The 20035-nt window shown below is 37.2% G+C and overlaps 1 pseudogene; it reads left to right on the top strand.

Annotated features, from left to right (window-relative positions):
- Positions 1–1045: 1045 nt before the first annotated feature.
- On the top strand, positions 1046–8608 carry LOC107640759 (putative receptor-like protein kinase At1g11050 pseudogene; annotated as a pseudogene).
- Positions 8609–20035: the final 11427 nt, after the last annotated feature.

A 20035-nucleotide genomic window follows, 5' to 3' on the forward strand; every position in this document is an offset into this window, starting at 1 on the left:
GAGCAGACACACCAACAGCGCAGAAAAGTGCATCGCAGACCAAGGACAACGAACGATGACGACGGATGCTCACGCTGCCAAGGACGATGACGACAACACCGACGCAGATGGACGAATAGAGGGGAAATGCCACTGACTTCAGAGAACAAGCTGGTTAGGATTCTTTAATTTTGGGACAAAATGCTAAGTGTGATTATGGTATTTTGAAAAAATAAAAGTGGGTTAAATTAGCTATTCTAACCTAATTATAAAAATATTCGACTTTTGAACAGAATATTATGTTATCTCAAACGGTTTTGTCATGATGAGGACTAAATTGAAAAAAATTTAATGTTTAGGAACCCAATTGAAAAGAAAAAAAGTATAGGGAGCTAATTAAAAATTCGGTAAAACAATAGGGACCTGCAGAATAATTAAACCTTTAGTTTTCTAATCTTAGTGGATTTAGGTTGATTAATTTAGGTTAGATTCAATACATTAGGTTTTGAATTGTTGAAGTGTTTGGAATTCTCTAATTTTGTTATTTCCTGCGTTGATGATTATTTTGCTGAGATTGTTTGCTACTTATTTAATTTAATTTAGGTTTGATTAGAATTTCAATTTCAAATTTGAATCAGTTTCAAAGTTTGTTTATTGTTAATTTTCTAATCTTAGGGGATTAGGTTGATTAAGTTAGGTTATATTCAATACATTAGGTTTTAAATTGTTGAAGTATTTGGATTTGTCTAATTGTATTAATTGCTGCATTGATGACTGTTTTGCTGAGATTGTTTGATAATTTGATATTTGCAGACATGACGATAGGCAGAGGTGCTGCGGATCAAGCTGCTGGTTATGGTCGTAGCCGTGGTCGGGGTAGAGGGAGGATTTCTTCCGGTGCCCCAGGACTTTTGGATCCTCTCCTTCTACTCCGACCACACCGGTGACACCACAGGTTGCGGGTTTAGTGGACCAGCTGTTCATCATGGTCCCTAACCCAAACTACGTGCCTCTGTCTACAGCGATGACGCCACTTCCTACCAGTTAACAGCCCGCATCCACGACAATGCCGCCTCTAGGGACAGATGCTATGGCCCCAGAGTTCAGCCATGGAAGTGAGGCAACAGTTGATGCCCCTCCATCACCTCCTATCGTATAGTTGCACATTTGGCTTGATGGGGTACAGGGTAAGTATCACATTCAGTCTCATGTATTTCCTGTTTATGGTTGCCTAGTTATTGTTTTAAGTTCCAATGACTATGATTCATGTTTAGTGGATTTAGGTTGATTTGATTATTCTTTTAAGTTCCAATGATTATGATTTTTTTTAGTGGATTTAGGTTGATTTTGTTAATCTTTTAAGTTCTAATGATTATGATTCTTGTTATGTATATTTAGGATGATTTGGTTATTATTTTTAAGTTTCAATGATTATGATTTCTTTTTAGTGGATTTAGGTTGATTTGGTTGTTGTTCTTGTTTATGGGTTGTTGTTAGGTTTGTGCCGAACAACAACACCTATACTCAGGAGATAACTAATGTCATCAAGCTGATGTACCACCATCCCTGGCCCAGCTACACGAAGATCCCGCTGAGACCAAGATATGATGATTTCAGGAATAGGCGGTAATTACTTTTTTTAAGTTTCAAACCTTTTTAGTTTAGATTTATATCTTCTATATTGCTTAACTAATTTCAAAGTTTCTTTGTTGCACTTGCACTTTATATGGGCCCCTGAGCACGATCTTGCCATCAGAAAGATATTTGACCATAGAATGGGTCGGAAACTCTAGCAGATGCTGGATGATGTTCGTCAGGGGTGGGAGCAACGAACGCATGGGGCTCCGACCAGACATAAAGAAGGCTCTATTTGTTTTGGGAAACTAATGAGGGGTTCTGGCATCGGCGTCTCACCAACGGAGCTAACAGGGCCCCAGCCAGGTTGTCCAAGTATACTGGCAGCTAAGCGACCTTCATGAAGACAAAGTCCAGGCTAGTATGTAAAGTGACTTTAATTTTGTTAACAACTTAGTTATATTCTTCTGCATATCAATACTAGGCATCCTGATCATATTGTTTTAATGCAAAAAGTGTAGTCGAAGTCGTTGGATTGCGAGGCGACATTGGAGGAAATGCTTAAGTAAACCCACACGCTAAAGGAGAATGTTGGGCGGAAAAATCGTCAGTAAAGAATTTCACAAAATAAGCGCGTTGTAAGTATAGATCTAAACCGACAATTAACCCTCAATCAAATTTAATTTGTTTGTCATTTAAGCAAACCCAATAAAAATAACCGAAGTATTAAACCTCGGGTCGTCTCCCAAGGAATTGCAGGGAGGTATGTGACTATTGGTTATGAGATAGTATATTTTTGGGTTTTTGAAAGGTTGAACAAGGAATGTAAATGACAAGAAAATAAACTAATAATTAAGAAAAGTCTTAACAAGTATTGAGAATTGGAATTCCTATCCTCATTATCATCATCAATTATGATAGTAATTGTCCATTGCTCCCACTTAGTTAACCTCTAACTATGAAGGAAAGTCAAGTGGATAAATCAATTTGATTCCTCAAGTCCTAGTCAACTCTCAAGGAAAGACTAGAGTTAGTGGAATTCAAATCAACTAGCAAGTCTCAAATTCCAATCAATAAAAGCCCTTTGATAATTCAAGAGTCTCCAATTAATCAATCCAAGTTAAGAATAGGAAAATCTAACTTAAAACCATCCCAAGCATTTTATCAAATACTTGGAAGGCGCAACATAAAAGCATAGAAAAGCAATAAGAGATAATAAAATCCAAACAACCAATTGAAAGCATAAATAACATAAATTGAAGAAAGCAATCATAAATATGAAATACCTCAAATTGCATTAAAAAGGAAATCAAATCTAACATGAGAATTCATAAACTAAATGGGGAAAATAAAGTAATCAACAAGGGAAATATATGAACTAGAATGCTAGAACAATTAAAAGTAGAAGAGAAACTAAGTTAAACTAAGTTAGAATTCAGAAATTGAGAAGAACTAAAAGGAACCCCTAAAACCTAGAGAGAGGAGAGAGCCTAGAGAGAGGAGAGAGCCTCTCTCTAGAAAACTACATCTAAAATCTAAAATTATGTGAATAAAAGTTGTGAATCAATGATTCCCCCACTCTGCAGCCTCTAATATGTGTTTTCGGGCTTGGAACTGGGCCAAAAACAGTCCAAAAATCACCCCCAACGATTTCTGATATGTCCAGCACGTGGCTTTGTCACGCATACGCGTCGCTGAACTTTCGCAAGGTCACGCGTACGCGTAATCCATGTGTGCGCGTCACCTAACTGGATGGCAACTATGGTAAATTGTATATCATTTTGAAGCCCCAGATGTTAGCTTTCCAACACAACTAGAACCGCCTCATTTAGACCTCTGTAGCTCAAGTTATGATCAATTTAGTATGAAGAGGTCAGGCTTGACAGCTTAGCAATTCCTTCAATTTCTTGTATTCCTTCCACTTTTGCATGCTTCCTTTCCATCCTCTAAGCCATTCCTGCCCTATAAACCCTGGGAACACTTAACAAACATATCACGGCATCGAATGATAATAAGAGAGGATTAAAATTAGCAAATTTAAGGCCAAAGAAGCATGTTTTCAATCATAGCACAAAATTAGGAAGGAAAATGTAAAATATGCAAATTATATGAATAAGTGTGAGTTTAGTGGATAAAATCCACTCAATTTAGCATAAAATGTACCACGAAATAGTGGTGCATCAAATCTTCTCACACTTAAACATTAGCATGTCCTCATGCTAAGCCCAAGAGAAGGTATAAATGAGTGAAGAGGAATGGTAAAACTTATGAAATGCAACCTATCTATATGAATGCAACTAAATGTAAAAATACTTCTACCTAATTGGTTAAAAGTAAACAAATTCTCCAAGACAAACATAAATCAGATTCTACTAATTCAAATCACACAATAAGAGACAAGTAAACTTGTAAGAAGATAGCTCATAAAAGTCGGGAACACAGAATCAAGCATTGAACCTTCACTGGAAGTGTATATGCACTCTAATCGCTCAAGTGTCTAGGGTTAATTCACTCTACCCTCCTCTAGTCATGCTTTCTAAAACTTTGTTCTTCATCTAACCAATCAACAAATATTTAATGTACAAATAGAAACATCATGAGGACTTTTTAAGGTTGTAATGGGGCTAAGATATGGGTGAAGATACATGTATGGCCAAGTGAGTTATACTTTGAATCTTTGACTAACCTAAATTCTCACCTAACACACACACATACTCTATATAATTCTAAAATCGTGCCTAGCTACCAAAAAATCCCACTTTTACATCAGATACTCATGTATCAATTTTTTATTTCACCACATATGCATTGATCTTTTTATTGGACTTAACATTGGGGTAATTTTGTCCCCTATCTATTTATTTCTTTTCTTTTCTCTCTTTTTTTTTAATTATAAATAAAAACATAATATATCAATGCATATGGTTTCTCTGATTTCACATGAGCAAGCACCCAAATTTCCAATATTTGTCAGTAAAAACACAACACATTCTCATCAACCTAAGTTTCCACATTTCCCCACACTTAGTTGACACACAATCTCTATCTTAAGCTAACCAAAGATTCAAATGGGATAATTAATTATTTTTCTGCTTAAGACTAGTGATGTGGTAAAATACAGAACAAATGGGGGTTAAAAAAGCTCAAAGTGGCAAACAAAGGTAAATGGAATGGTAGGCTATTTGGGATAAGTGAGCTAATATCAATTGATGGCCTCAATCATATGTATCCATGCAAATACACTAAACAATGGACATATAGAATGGAACAAACTATAGATTGTAATCATAGAGAAGAAAACACACAAGAATAAAAATTCATGGTTAAATAATGTAACTATATAATTAAGCTCAAAAACTAACAGGGTGTGTGTTCTTAGCTCAAAAACCATGTTCCAAATTAAAATCTTCAAACAATTTTAACAAAAAATGTTTTAATTTAAATTAGTAAAATTCTATAAAAAGGGTCTTGAAAAAAAACTTATCACTCCAACCAAGTAGTGGTAGAAGAACATGCACAAAATCAAACAAACATGCAATCAAACATGCAAATGCAACAACTAATTTAACAAGGAAAATTAAAAATTGGTGTTGAAATAGGAAATAACTAACCCACGGAAGTCGGTATCAACCTCCTCATACTTAAAGATTGCACCGTCCTCGGTGCATGCTAAGATGTGCAAGTGGACGGATTGCTCCAACTGACGCTTTTTTTCCAAAGAATGTGCAGGTCGACTTGTCGGTTGCCCCATTGATAAGCTTTTTTTTTCCCTTCCCGGTGGCCATCCTGAAAGAAGAGAAAAGGGAAGAAAAGTAACCCGGGAACAAAGATAGAAAACAAATAAAATATGGGTGGGTTAATGCCAAATAACGAGAGTCTCAATTACATGGTAGCTACAACATGCAAGTGAGAAAATAGTAGAAGCAAATGGCATATCAATAGTGCAAAAATTGCAACAAAGGGGAAAAGATAGTGGGTAATGAAAGACAATATAAATTCATGTCAATGCAAAAGGAATACAGGTATCATAAAAAAATTGGCATTGACAGATAAATAATATCACCCAACAATGTAAAACAAGTCACTAAGCACTAAAATAATACCAGAAAAGATACAACAGTTGAATAAGAATATTTAACACCAACGGAGAAAATAATAAACGTAGAAAAGAAAATAAAAACATGAACAAAAATTAAAATGCAAGGAAGAAAAGTATGCAAATGCAGTAAGTAAAAGAATTGGAAAGAGAATATGGATGAGAATCTAAAGAAATGAAGAAGAAGAAAGTAAGAAAGGAGGAAAAAAGAGGGAGAATTGATAAGAGAGCAAGAAACGGACGCGACGCATGCGCGTGAAAACAGAAACGGCCATGCGACGCGTAAGCGTCGCCCACGCGTACGCGTGGGTGGCCAAAAGTGCACACTGACGCATGAGATAATATCTAAAGTTGTTAAGTTGGTGAGATATCAAATCTGAGTCAAGGCTAAACCTAAGAAGGTTTGAGGCAATAATATCTAGGGCTCTTAGATTAGTGAGGAGGCAGTCTGAGTATGGCTTAAGAATGTCAGGAGAATATATAATATTCTTAGGTTGATAGGATATCTAATCTAAGCCAATGCTTAGCATGAGAAGGCTTATGGTAATAATGTGTAAGGTTTTTATATTAGTGAGCAGCTAATCTGAGTCTTGCCTGACAAGGTCAAGAGAATATCTAAAGTTTAGATTGGTAAAGTATTCAATCTAAGTCACTTCATAGCCTCGAAAAAGCTTAAGAGAATAATAACTAAAGTCCTTAGATTGTGTTGCAGTTTAGTCTGAGTTAATATTGTAGCTTGAGAAGGCTCAATACAAATAATATCTATTGTAAACTTATTCTAATAGTGTACTTTTCAAGTTCTCCTGAGGACTAGAAGTAGGCATTTTTAGGTGAACCATTATACATCCATTGTAGATAACTTGTTCTTCTTTTGCAAAGTAATGAAAATGCTATTAACTTCATGATATCTCAGAAAGTATTCTGATAATTTAAAAATTCAAATATAATTTAATAATTCTGTTAATATATCATCTAATATTTGCTCAAGTCTGTCAGTGAACTAAAGAATTTTTCCAAAGTAATAAAATCAAACTAGCTACCTTCTTAACCTGAGTAGGTCAAATCTTAAATGAAAACAACCTCAAAAGATAAGCTAAGTAACCTTACTACCTCAAAATCTGACTAACTACCTCAAAAAAGATATTACACATTTCAGAAACTCGATTGTTCCACTTCCACTCATGAATAAATTGAAAGCGGAAAATCACTAACCTCAGAAAAGCGTCCCTACTTCTAACATTTAATATTAAAGTGTACTCAAAAAAGCGTCCCTACTTCTAACATTTAATCTCAATTGACACATAGTACAATACAAAATTACCATTCTTGCCAAAATATGTTAACACAAGTAAAACGTAGTTTGACTTTTATCACCTTTTGAAGTATGTAAAGGCAGAGATAGAAGAAGGGTTTTCAGTGGATCTTTAATACAATTGGTTTTTAAATGAGTTAATAATCAATTTCGTCCCTGAAAGATACCTCGATCTCCATTTTCGTCTATGAAAAGTCAAAATTAATCAAAATCGTCCTCCAAAGATACCTTACCTGATCACGTTCGTCCTTCCATCATCTCCCTAGCTGAGTTGACAAACATCCGCTGACGTGGGCCGTTAACTGCCAAGGTGGCAGAGAACAAAAATGACGTCGTTTTGGTAGAAAGAGCTCCTAGGGTTGAAACGTCGCCGTTTTTTCTTCAGACGAGGGATTCAAACGTTCACCATGGCAGCACTTTCACCTTCACCTTCTCCTTCTTCTCCTTCAACATGCCCCCATCGACTTCAGCTACGTTAAGAGAGTTCCATGGAACCCTTCAACATGTGAGAATTTCCACTTTTTATCATCAAACTTGAGCAACTATTGCACCTCGCTCTTATCTCTAATCGGAATAGGGTTCGCGCAGTACCTTAAAGCAACTACAAATTTCAACCTCCCAAAACATGAAACCTCAACCTCATGCGTCCATGATTTCCAGTCTCAGCTCAATTCATTGTCTCTCCAAAACAACCTTGTTGACTTGTGCTTTGACCCTCACTAGTTCGTCATGTCCCGAAACGTCTGCACAGGAATTGAAACCCTAACTAAAAGATTGGGACAAGAAGCTTGGTCAAATCACGCCTCTTGCTACTAGTTGCAAACAAGACCTCACTGATCTTTCGCTATGTGATGTGTGTCTTACTGCGGGGTTTCAGGTGCAGCATAAACTTGTCTCCATTGATGGTAATGCTTCTCACTCTGAAAATTGTTTCAAATTTACTATTCTATATGCTGTTGCATTTGTGAATCAGTATGGATCTGAAAGTAATGGTGCCATGAGTTGCATCTTTGGTATGTCACTTTACCCACAGGGTGGTGGTTCTTGTGGGAAAAGTCACCAGGGTTTGGTTTTTGGGTTAACTGGTGTTGGTGTTGCTTTGTTAGTTATGTCTTGTTTGTTAGGGGTTTATGTTTGGTATGATAGGAAGGTTAGGAGGAAGAAGCTTAATGATGATGCAATTCTCAACCAAGAATTTCATTGGCAGGGGTGGATTTGGGCTTGTTTTCAAAGGGATTTTGTCCGATGGTTCAGTCGTGGCGGTTAAGAGGATCTTAGAATCTGATTTTCAAGGGGATGTGGAGTTTTGTAATGAGGTGAAGATTATTAGCAACCTGAAGCAACGGAATCTGGTGCCTCTTCAAGGCTGTTGTGTAGTGGATGATGATGATGAAAAATTTAATGACAGGGGAAGCCAAAGGTTTTTGGTTTATGATTACATGCTGAATGGAAACCTTGAAGACCATCTGTTTCTGGTGAGTGAGCAGCAAAAGTTGAAAAAATCGCTGACTTGGCCTCAAAGGAAGAGCATAATCTTGGATGTGGCAAAGGGGCTGGCTTATCTGTCGTGCGATGCATGTGTTCACGGTGATGTATTTATCGTTCAAATTCATATTAGGGTTTCAGGGACTAATGGGACGTCTTAAACAAGAGTTATCTTGTCATTAACAACATGCTACAGCCTGGCGTTTGCCACCTTGGCAGTTAATGGCCCATGTCAGCGGACATTTGCCAACTCAGCTAGGAAGATGACGGAAGGACGAACGTGATCAGGAAAGGTATCTTTGGAGGATGATTTTGATTAATTTTGACTTTTGGGGACGAAAATGGAGATCGAGGTATCTTTCAGGGACGAAATTGACTAGCTATTAACTCGTTTTTAAATTATGCTGTGGTGCAATTTGACTCAAAGTTGTAGCCTCGGATGGCTTGGTGCGAATAATATATTTTCAACACTCATTCTATTACTGAAACTTTTAAGTTACTTTAGGGCTAGACATATGCATTTTAAGCCAAATCCATACATATTACTTGCGTACTCGCTTTGAATCCTTACCCCTTGTATTTACTGCTCATTTACTGTACATTTAGTTATTTCGAGTTTAGAAGCTACTATTTCTTTTGAGAAACCTTAGATAACTCAAAAACTATTTTTAAAGCGCGTATGAAGTCTCCTGAAGACCTCAAAAGACATCTTTATGAAACTCTTATCTCAAAATATGCTTTAATGGACGTAAAATTAGCTTGCAATCTAAACACGCTAACTTATATTTCGCTGCACACAACTCAAAGACTTGAGAAGTTTTTAAGTTCTTTTTCATATGAAAAGAGAATCAAGCATGATTCAACTTTTAAAAACAGAGCTTAAACATGATTCAATCACTCTTCTCATAGACATCTAGCCATTTTAAATTTTGTATATTACTAATAAACTTTATTTTATCATTTTAAATTGTGTTAAAAAGTACGGAGTTTATTAATAATTAACTTACATAATTTTAGTTTAATTAATTGAGTTTTTCGAATCTTGCTTTCGATGAAGTTGTGTGTGAAAAATATGCTTTTCATTCTTCTAATTATTAATTCTTAATATCTGTTTATGCCATTTGATACCATGATAAAATTTCTTTAAGTATTTCAGGGTTAAGGTACTTCAACGGAAGCAATTCAAAAGTGTAGCTATCTGGAAGCTTGCTTAAGAGAGATTCTCGCGCGAGAACAATTTTCTCGCTTAATCGAGATTCTCGCGTACGTAAAGTTAGTTTCATGCGTCTTGATTAATGAAGCATGTGAATTCACATTTTGAGCTCCCCAAGAGCCTTCAATAGTTGTATGAGATTATATTTTAAAGCCAAGACTTGAGAGGGGGAAGGAACACTACATCATACACACTCATTTTTACAATATTTTTAGGTTTTAGTTGGATTCTAGAGAGAGAAGCTCTAACTTCTCTCTAGAATTTCTGGGGTTTTACTTAATTTTCTCTGTAGTTCTAGGTTGTAGTTTTATTTAATTGTAGTTTTGCTTATAATTTCTTGTTTTATTACTCTTGTTACTTAAAATTTCTTGTTACTTTTTCTATCTTGCTATTTTAAGTTTTTGTGGGACATCCTTACTACCAGATATCACGCTTCTGGCTATGCCACTCTGATAGCTAAGATATACGATGACTCTATACTTAATAATAAAACATGGGCCTTTGACTCAATACCGGATTGCTATTTCTTTGAGAAACTGAAAGTTCTTTTTACTTGAAAATAAACATGCATATACATATGTACAAAAATTTTTATACAAGTAACTTATAAATATTATATACATACAAAACATACAACTCCTATCCCTCTTACACAATTATAATGACAAAGGCGAGGGGGAAAAAACTATGAATAATATATATACAAACCGACATAGCATGGCTAAGGACTTAGCAAAAAATTCATTAGTTTCCTCGTCTATCCTGAAAAGAGAAGTCTGTAGGGGGTAAGAACATCGTCCTTGCAGCTTCTCAGTAGAGGGTTTAAGAATTGTCATAAGAGGATACATATAAAAAGAAGAACAGAGTTTGAAAACAGAGATCTTCGTTTGTCTTATGAATCTTTTTAAAAACGTGACATTTACTTATCCAATATTCCAAGTTCCCTTCTTTAATTATAAGAATTTTCAAAGATAAAATAATATTCCATGACATAATCAAGTGCGGCCTCCGGCCCAACATGTAAACAAATCTCAGCCTCCGGCCCAACATATAAAATAATCTCGACCTCCGACCCAATATATCACGACCATACTATCATCAAAAGCATCAATTCATTCACCAATACTCAGTTTTAAGATAAATCAATCACAAGCACAAACAATACAAGGCAAACACAATCAGAGAACAGTTACAGCAAGTACCACTTGAACACACCCAAACAATAGCAAACAAATGCAGTATAATGCATGCCTGTCCTACTGGCCGTAAGCTCACGTGTCGATTAAACTCATGGTTCTGAAAAACGGAGTGGATGGCCAGTCGAACCGATTCAACCGGAAACTGACAACATCAACGGTCTTGTCCTATATCTAAAATCGACAGTTGAAGAACCGGTTCTTACTAAACAACGCCATTTTACTAAACACCCTCAATTTTCATGCTAGATCTCAGCAGCATTACCTTCTTCCCCTGCCTCCATCTGCTGCTTCTCCTCTCCAACAACAGTGTCCCCACCTCCAACCACTCCAAGGTTCCTTGCATCTCCGCCGGTGCTAACCACTAGTTTGCCGTTGTTCGTCCAACACGCTGACCCTCACAACCCGCTGTTCTTCGATGGTGCGTTTGACTTCGCATTCTCCGCAAGGCTTGATGAGAAGTTGTTCCAGTGAGATTCGCTACAGAGATGGATCATCACGTCATGTCTGGTGGCTCGTGTGTTATCACCGTCATGAGTGCGGGAATGATGAGGTGAGGGAGGTCGTTTATCTGTTCAGTAATGTTACCTTGGTTAGAATGAGAATGACAAGTATTGTTATAACAACTTCTTGGTTAATGCTTGATTTCTCACTGCTTACTGGGTTTTTCACTTTTTCCTTTTATTGTACATGATATATGCATAGAAGTTTTAGACTGATAATGTCATGGGTAATTCCGGTGTGGTAAAAAAGAAGTCGGCCTGGGTCTCCTTTCGTTCTACCCAGGGGAAGAAGGTTTTTTCCATGTTTGACGAGTCGTTCCGTGATTTTAAAAACTACTTTTTCAAGGTCTGAGCTGTTGAAGGGGCTCGGCCCTTTTTTCTAGATGAGAATGACGAACCTGCTTTTCCCTTGGAATGGCAAAAATATGTGAGGGTCTCCAGGTATTCGTGGGAGATGTTGGATGAGGCTTGATGTGCGAAAAACGATCCGACACAAAACTCACCGGCAAGTGCACCAGGTCGCATCAAGTAATAAAAACTCACGGGAGTGAGGTCGATCCCACAGGGATTGAAGGATTGAGCAATTCTAGTTTAGTGGTTGATTTAGTCAAGCGAATCAAGATTTGGTTGAGAGATTTGTGATTTGCAGAATTTAAATTGCATAGAAAGTAAAGGGAATGGGTAAATTGCATGAAATTAAAGAGAACTGAAATTTAAAGTGCTGAATCTTAAAGAACAAGAAATTAAATGGCAGAAACTTAGAACGCAAGAAATGTATATTGCAGAATCTTAAAGTGCAAGAAATGTAAATTGCTTGAAATGTAAAGGGAATTGGGAATTGGATTTGCAGAAATTAAATAAGGAAAAGTAAAATTGCAACAAACATAAGAGTGGAGGATGAATTGGATTGAATCGGATCTTGAAACAGAAATGTAAATGAGCTTGAAAGCAGTAAACAGGGAATGTAAAATGATAATTCAGATCTCAGGACCCAAGAGACTAGATAACCAAGTCTAGATCTCAATGCCTTCCTAGATCCAACAAGAACAATTGCAAAGGAATTGTAAATTATAAATTGCAGAGAAAGTAGAAGACAGAAGCAATTAACCAAAATGGAAATTCAATTATGCAGTAAAATGAAACAGAGAGATCTCAGGATGAGATTGAAACAGATTTCCTTCAATTCTCCAACCCAAGATCCAAGACAAGAAAAGTAAAGAGTGCTGGGCGAGAACAAGGAAGAAGAGAGATCAATTATCCTCCCAAATTCCCTTGAATTAAAACAACAATGCCAAGAAATGTAAAGTGAGCTCTCTACTAAGTGTACTAATCAAAACCGAAAAGAAAGCTCCCCAAAAACTTAAATCCTATGCTATTTATACACTTTCTTCAAATGGTCTTCAAGCCTTCAATTGGGCCTTTGCTCTTGATGGAATTGGGTTGATAGAGGCCTTGGTTGATTGCTCTTGGAGTTTGGAGAAGAACCGAAGTGAACCGGGTTTGGAATCATGAAAGCTTGAGTAAAAGTTTGAGTAAAAGTTTGAGGCAAACTTTTACTCAAACTTTTCATATCAGCCACCCCATCCTTGCTGCTACCAACGTTTGAGCTAAAGTTTGGGGTCAAACTTTTGCTCAAACGTTGGCCTCCCCTTGCACACTCATGGCGCCAACGTTTGCCAAAAAGTTTGAGGCAAACGTTGGCGCAAACTTTTGCTCTCCAGGGTGTGTTGTTCATGGCGCCAACGTTTGCCAAAAAGTTTGAGGCAAACGTTGGCGCAAACTTTTGCTCTCCAGGGTGTTGATTTGTGATGCCAAAAGTTTGCCAAAAAGTTTGAGGCAAACTTTTGCTCAAGCATTTTGCCCAAAAGTTTGCACAAAAGTTTGAGGCAAACTTTTGGTCAAGCTTTTTACTCCCTGGTTCGTTTTCACTTATTCCAAAAGTTTGAGCTAAAGTTTGAGGCAAACTTTTGCTCAAACTTTTTGTCCTCTCTTCCTCCTAGCCATTCCCTCTTGCTTCAACCTTTCTCCAAGCTTTCTTCACCTATCATCAATCAACCAAACACATCGAAGCTATGCTCAAAATCATGAGATATTCATTCTTTCATAATATGTGACAATTATAGCATAAAACCTCATGAAATTGCATTAATTCATCTATGGTTGATTAAATCAAAGGAAGCATGAAAATCTACCCAATTGACTTGCTTATGGCTCAAGAAAGTGCATAATTCAAATGAAAATATAAGAAAAAGACTAGTGAAACTAGGCTAAGATGACTTGTCATCAAGGCTGAGCGAGCCTTTGTTATCTTGGAAGAACGCTGGGGTCAACCTCCCCATCTTGACACAAAGAAATTTCTAACCAATCCTACTCTTCTTCAAACTGAACTGGGTATCTTGTGTTTCTTTTATTATTTTGTTTATGTTGCTTGTAGCTGTCCTTTCCGACTTGTCCGACTTGTAGCTGAGTTTTCTGTTTTGTTTGCAGAGGGCGACTGCTGCCAGAAATGCTGCCAGAAAGCTTATAAGAGGGCGCAGAGGGCGACTGCTGCCAGAAATGCTGCTGCCCAGGCGGCTGGGGAGGGATCTTCCCAAGTGCGCGAGAAGCCATCGGTGCAGAGTTTCACCGGGGTGAAGAAGGTGATCCCTACACCCCGAGTTCGTTTGGCAGATCCTCACGTCACCTCTGCTGCTTCTTCTGTTGCTCCTCCCAATAAAAAACAAAAGATTGCTGAGCCCTTTGACCTCGATGCTCCTGATTTTAATGCTACTGAATTCGTGGATCAACAAATCGGTCCTTATGGCACTCTCTCCATGGACGATGTGTCCATCCTCCATCACTTGGAATTCATGGCCCGAAATCATGTGAAGATGGTGTACATGTCGGCTGCCATATATCAGACTGCTCAGAATCTCCCTCTCCACGCTACTAAAGCGTTTATGGAGGAGGCGAAACAGGAGTTTGATCGGATGAAGGAGCTAAAGGAGGAGCTTGAGATGAAGGTAGCCAAGCTGGAGAAGGACTTGAAGAATGAAGAGGCGAGCTCTCAGTCATTGGCGGCTTCTTTGAGGTTGGCTGAGGACGCAGTCTTGATGCACAAGGAGAGTTACTTTTCATCTTATCGGGAAGTGATGCGCCTGAGGGGAGAGCTTGACAGTGTTTGGGAAGATTATGCTGAGCTCCAAAGTCATCTCGTTGGTAGCGTGACTGCTGCTTATGAGAACTTGAGGGAGCAAGTTCAGGTCATTGCTCCCGAGGCCGACCTCACCCTTTTTAGCCTGGATAATATTGTCAGGGATGGCAAGATTGTCCCTGATGATGAGGGTGATGATGATGATGTCGTTCCTCCTGTGTCTTCTACCAAAGTGCCGATCTCTTCGGTTCCTCCCGCTGTACCCGACCTGGATTACCAGATCCTGAATCGGGAGGATGGAACTGTGGATGCTGTGCCGATCCAGACTCGCCCTCCTTCTCCTTGTCCTGATGCTGCCAAGAAGGCTCCTGATGCTTGTTGATCTTTTCTTAAAATTTGTGTAGTTGGCCCGGCTTGTGGGCTTTTCTTAGAACTCTTTTATTTATTTGCTGATACTTCTTAGTTGCTTATTGATGAGCGAATAATTTATACGCTTTTTGGCATTGTTTTTAGTATGTTTTTAGTAGGATCTAGTTACTTTTAGGGATGTTTTCATTAGTTTTTATGTTAAATTCACATTTTTGGACTTTACTATGAGTTTGTGTGTTTTTCTGTGATTTCAGGTATTTTCTGGCTAAAATTGAGGGACTTGAGCAAAAATCAGATTCAGAGGTTGAAGAAGGACTACTGATGCTGTTGGATTCTGACCTCCCTGCACTCAAAATGGATTTTCTGGAGCTACAGAACTCAAAATGGCGCGCTTCCAAGTGCGTTGGAAAGTAGACATCCAGAGCTTTCCAGCAATATATAATAGTCCATACTTGGCCCGAGTTTAGACGACGCAAACTGGCATTCAACGCCAGCTCTCTGCCCAATTCTGGCGTCCAGCGCCAGAAACAAGTTGCAAAGTGGAGTTCAACGCCCAAAATGGCACAAAAGCTGGCGTTCAACTCCAAGAATGACCTCTCCACGTGTAGACTTCAAAGCTCAGCCCAAGCACACACCAAGTGGGCCCCGGAAGTGGATTTATGCATCAATTACTTACTTCTGTAAACCCTAGTAGCTAGTTTATTATAAATAGGACTTTTTACTATTGTATTTGATCATCTTTGGATTATCTTTTGATCTATTGATCACGTTTGGGGCTGGCCATTCGGCCATGCCTGGACCTTCATTACTTAAGTATTTTCAACGGTAGAGTTTCTGCACTCCATAGATTAAGGTGTGGAGCTCTGCTGTTCCTTAAAGATTAATGCAAAGTACTACTGTTTTCTATTCAATTCATCTTATTTCGCTTCTAAGATATTCATTCGCACTTCAACCTGAATGTGATGAACGTGACAATCATCATCATTCCCTATGAACGCGTGCCTGACAACCACTTCCGTTCTACATTAGATTGAATGAGTATCTCTTAGATCTCTTAATCAGAATCTTCGTGGTATAAGCTAGATTGATGGCGGCATTTATGAGAGTCCGGAAAGTCTAAACCTTGTCCGTGGTATTCCGAGTAGGACTCTGGGATTGAATGACTGTGACGAACTCCAAACTCACGAGTGCTGGGCGTAGTGACAGATGCAAAAGGATAGTAAATTCTATTCCAGTATGATCGAGAACCTCCAAGATGATTAGCCATGCAGTGACACCGCATCGGACCATTTTCACAGAGAGGAATAGGATGCAACCAATGACAAGGGTGATGCCTCCAGACGATTAGCCGTGCTGTGACAGAGCATTTGGACCATTTTCCTGAGAGGATTGAAAGTAGCCATTGGCACCGGTGACATCCTTACATAAAGCCAGCCATAGAAAGGAGTAAGACGGATTGGATGAAGACAGCAGGAAAGCAGAGGTTCAGAGGAATGAATGCATCTCCATACGCTTATCTGAAATTCTCACCAATGATTTACATAAGTATTTCTATCCTTATTTTAGTATTAATTTCGAAAACTCCATAACTATTTTATATCCGCCTGACTGAGATTTACAAGGTGACCATAGCTTGCTTCATACCAACAATCTCCGTGGGATCGACCCTTACTCACGTAAGGTTTATTACTTGGACAACCCAGTGCACTTGCTGGTTAGTTATGCGAAGTTGTGAAGATATGTTTAGACCATGGTTCTGTGCATCCGTTTTTGGTGCCATCGCCAGGGAATCAATTTCGAACAATAATTCACAACCTGAGTAACAATTTCGCATACCAAGTTTTTGGCGCCGTTGCCGGAGATTGTTCGAGTTTGGACAACTGACGGTTCATCTTGTTGCTCAGATTAGGTAATTTTCTTTTTGTTTTCTTTTCAAAAAATTTTCAAAAATCTTTCAAAAATTTCTCCTTTGTTTTCGAAAAAATTTTTTAAAAAAAAATGTTTTCAAAAATATATTTTTCTTCAGAATTTTTAAGAATGAATTCTAGTGTTTCATGAAGCATGTTGAAGCCTGGCTGGCTGTAAAGCCATGTCTCAAATCTTTTGGACTCAAGAGAAGAGCTTCTTTATCTTTCTTAGCAAATTGGCTACTGAATGTAAAGTTCTGCTAAAGCTTGACTGGCTATTAAGCCATGTCTAACCCTCAGATTAGAGCTTTAGACTAAAAAGCATAAGATTCTTGGAATTCATATTAAAAAATTTGGAATCCTTATTTTTATTTTTCACAATAATTTTCGAAAAAAATACAAAAAAATTATAAAATCATAAAAATCAAAAATATTTTTGTGTTCTTGTTTGAGTCTTGAGTCATGTTATAAGTTTGGTGTCAATTGCATATTCATCTTGCATTTTTCGAAAATCCATGCATTCATAGTGTTCTTCATGATCTTCAAGTTGTTCTTAGTAAGTCTTCTTGTTTGATTGTGATGTTTTCTTGTTTTGTGTTGTATGGTATTTTTCATATGCATTCTTGAATTCTTAGTGCCTAAGCATTAAAGATTTCTAAGTTTGGTGTCTTGCATGTTTTCTTTGCATTAAAAATTTTTCAAAAATGTGTTCTTGATGTTCATCATGATCTTCATAGTGTTCTTGGTGTTCATCTTGACATTCATAGCATTCTTGCATGCATTCATTGTTTTGATCCATAACTTTCATGCATTGCATCATTTTTCTTGTTTTTCTCTCTCATCATAAAAATTCAAAAATCAAAAAAAATATTTTTCCCTTTTTCTCTCTTAAGATTTCGAAAATTAGATTTGACTTTTTCAAAAATTTTTAAAATCTAGTTGTTTTTATGAGTCAAATCAAATTTTCAATTTAAAAATCTTATCTTTTTCAAAATCTTTTTCAAAAATCAAATCTTTTCCATTTTTCTTAGTTATTTTTGAAAATTCTAAAAATATTTTTCAAAAAATTTTTTTCTTATTTTTATATCAAATTTTCGAAAATAACAATAACAATTAATATTTTGATTCAAAAATTTCAAGTTTGTTACTTGCTTGTTAAGAAAGATTCAAACTTTGAGTTCTAGAATCACATCTTGTGATTTCTTGTGAATCAAGTCATTAATTGTGATTTTAAAAATCAAATCTTTTTCAAAACTAATTTCAATCATATCTTTTCAAAAATATCTTCTTATCTTATCTTTTTCAAAAATTTGATTTTCAAAATATCTTTTCTAACTTCCTAACTTCTTATCTTTTCAAAATTGATTTTCAAATTTGTTTCAACTAACCAACTAACTTTTTGTTTGTTTCCTACCTTTTTCAAAACTACCTAACTAACTCTCTCTCTCTAATTTTCGAAAAAAATCTTCCCTCTTTTTCAAAATTTCTTTTTAATTAGACTAATTATTTTATTTTTATTTTGAATTTTCGAAAAACTACTAACCTTTTTCAAAAACTATTTTCGAAAATCACTAACTCTTTTTCAAAAATTATTTTCGAAAATTCTCCCCTCCTCTCATCCCCTTCTATTTATTTATTCATCTACTAACACTTCTCTTCATCTCACATCACTGCTCCTATCATCACCTTTGTGTTTGGATTCTTCATTCTTCATCACCCCTATTCCTTTTCTTCTTCTACTAACAATAAGGAACCTCTTTACTGTGACATAGAGGATTCCTCTTCTTTTCTTTTTCTCTTCTCTTTCTTATGAGCAGGGACAAAGAAAAAGGCATTCTTGTTGAAGCTGATCCAGAACCTGAACGGACTCTGAAGAGAAAACTAAGAGAAGCTAAATTACAACAATCCAGAGACAACCTTATTGAAAATTTCGAACAAGTAAAGGAGATGGCAGCCGAACCCAACAACAATAATGCAAGGAGAATGCTTGGTGACTTTACTGCACCAAATTCCAATTTATATGGAAGAAGCATCTCCATTCCTGCCATTGGAGCAAACAACTTTGAGCTGAAACCTCAATTAGTTTCTCTGATGCAGCAGAACTGCAAGTTTCATGGACTTCCATCTGAAGATCCTTTTCAGTTCTTAACTGAATTCTTGCAGATCTGTGATACTGTTAAGACTAATGTAGTAGATCCTGACGTCTACAGGCTCATGCTTTTCCCTTTTGCTGTAAGAGACAGAGCTAGAGTGTGGTTGGACTCTCAACCCAAAGACAGCCTGAACTCTTGGGATAAGCTGGTCACGGCTTTCTTAGCCAAGTTCTTTCCTCCTCAAAAGCTGAGCAAGCTTAGAGTGGATGTTTAAACCTTCAGACAGAAAGAATGTGAATCCCTCTATGAAGCTTGGGAAAGATACAAGCAGCTGACCAAAAAGTGTGCTTCTGACATGCTTTCAGAATGGACCATCCTGGATATATTCTATGATGGTTTATCTGAGCTATCAAAGATGTCATTGGATACTTCTGCAGGTGGATCCATTCACCTAAAGAAAATGCCTGCAGAAGCTCAAGAACTCATTGACATGGTTGCTAATAACCAGTTCATGTACACTTCTGAGAGGAATCCTGTGAGTAATGGGACGCCTATGAAGAAGGGAGTTCTTGAAATTGATACTCTGAATGCCATATTGGCTCAGAATAAAATATTGACGTAGCAAGTCAATATGATTTCTCAGAGTCTGAATGGAATGCAAGCTGCATCCAACAGTACTCAAGAGGCATCTTCTGAAGAAGAAGCTTATGATCCTGAGAACCCTGCAATAGCAGAGGCGAATTACTTAGGTGAACCTTACGGAAACACCTATAATCCATCATGGAGAAATCATCCAAATCTCTCATGGAATGATCAACAAAAGCCTTAACAAGGCTTTAATAATGGTGGAAGATACAGGTTTAACAATAGTAAACCTTTTCCATCATCCACTCAGTAACTGACAGAGAACTCTGAACAAAATACTTCTAATCTAGCAAACTTAGTCTCTGATCTATCTAAGGCCACTGTGAGTGATGAAAGGATTTTTGATGGTTTAGAATTTCACAAATGAATTCTCGTTGCAAGTATAGTTCCTAAACCAAACAATAATCCTTTCATACAAAAGATTGTTTGTCACAAGTAACAAACCCCTAAAATTAATAACCGAAGTATTCAAACCTCGGGTCGTTCTCCCTAGGAATTACAATAAAGTGTCTTGTTATTGGTTATGAGT

This window comes from Arachis ipaensis, chromosome B5 (assembly GCF_059453495.1).
Source record: "Arachis ipaensis isolate K30076 ecotype BB chromosome B5, ASM5945349v1, whole genome shotgun sequence".
Taxonomy (NCBI): domain Eukaryota; kingdom Viridiplantae; phylum Streptophyta; class Magnoliopsida; order Fabales; family Fabaceae; genus Arachis; species Arachis ipaensis.